Genomic DNA, 1,280 nt, shown 5'->3' on the forward strand with positions numbered 1-1,280 from the left:
CACGCTTGTGGTCATGGATTTTAAATGAGTCCGGTCAATGACCACAAGCGTGGAAGGAATAGTCAGATTCTATCTTTCCTGCCAATACTCTTCCCACTTTCCCAAATCCGGAAGTGAGAGTTTGTTCTAGCTGATACCTCCAAGAAGCGAAAGGTGTTTATAAGGGAGCTTTAGGGTAGTGGGGATACAAACAAACAGAAAATAGAGCAATAAATATAATCAATAAGTAAGCTAAAAGTAAATATTTGACTTCCTTTTATCTACAAAATCTTGTCCCATGCTTTTCTTTTTCCCTGTCTATGTTAGGAAAAAAATGTCTGTATCATTTATTAATCCCAGCTGGATACAGTGGCATCTCCAAAAGTAATCTTTCTCTCTCCCACCTTTCTTTCTTTACCTTGTTCTACTCTCAGGTAGGATCTCTACACTTGATCTTAGCCAAAAGGCCGAGAAGCGATCAGGTAGGATCACTATAGATCTCAGGTAGGATCTCCAGTCACACAGTGTCTTGCCCAATGTTGCTATCGATCTGGTTCTTTCTAACAGAGTATGCTTTCATGGGCATGTCAGATATGAGTCCTGTCCGAGCCTTCTTGACCCTCCACGAAGCTGTCTCAGTCACTGTCCTTACCTGTCAAAGTCATACTCTTTGATGGCCATACGCTGTGGACACCTGGTGGAGAAGTGAATAGTGTGCTTCACCCTTTCACCTCCTGATTTTTCCGCATCATTACAAGGACCTTCCTCCTCCATTCTCCCAAGATAAAATGAGTCTTCCACTTTATCCAAATTTGTCCTCATATTTTTCCTTCTCAGTTTCTATTAATTCCTATTTCCAACTTATCGATCACAACTTTGAGTCCTCTGCCAAATACAAGTGACTTCAAATAAAAGCCAGTAGTGTGGCAAGAGAGACAGGTGGTATCATGAATATATACATTCCATGATGTTGTATGGTGGAGAAAAGCAAATCCATAACCAGAATTCTGTGTTTAGCAATTGCTTAACATGCAGGGAACATTAACTATAAAACCCAAGTATAAATCAAGCCATGTTGACTAAAGACCGTAACTCAAAAATAAATTATATATGCATGTGTGTGTGTGTGTGTGTGTGTAAGTACCCTTGATTATACAGGAAGATGTTTCAACATAGGGATTATTGAAAGAAAACCAGCCTCTCATCCACATGAAATAAAGTCCTCATGCAATGATAAAATATTGCAAACAAACGTGAAGGCTCTGAAATATAGAATATAAAAGAAAACCAAGAATTCCATT

At 39.1% G+C, this 1,280-nt stretch overlaps 1 non-coding gene across 1 annotated transcript; it reads right to left on the reverse strand.

Annotated features, from left to right (window-relative positions):
- Positions 1 to 276: 276 nt before the first annotated feature.
- LOC123387143 lies at positions 277 to 458 on the reverse strand. Its single transcript, XR_006601489.1, has one exon. It is a non-coding gene; the product is annotated as a U2 spliceosomal RNA (small nuclear RNA).
- Positions 459 to 1,280: the final 822 nt, after the last annotated feature.

This window comes from Mustela putorius, unplaced genomic scaffold, assembly GCF_011764305.1.
Source record: "Mustela putorius furo isolate JIRA1106 unplaced genomic scaffold, ASM1176430v1.1 tig00003845_pilon_pilon_pilon, whole genome shotgun sequence".
NCBI lineage: Eukaryota > Metazoa > Chordata > Mammalia > Carnivora > Mustelidae > Mustela > Mustela putorius.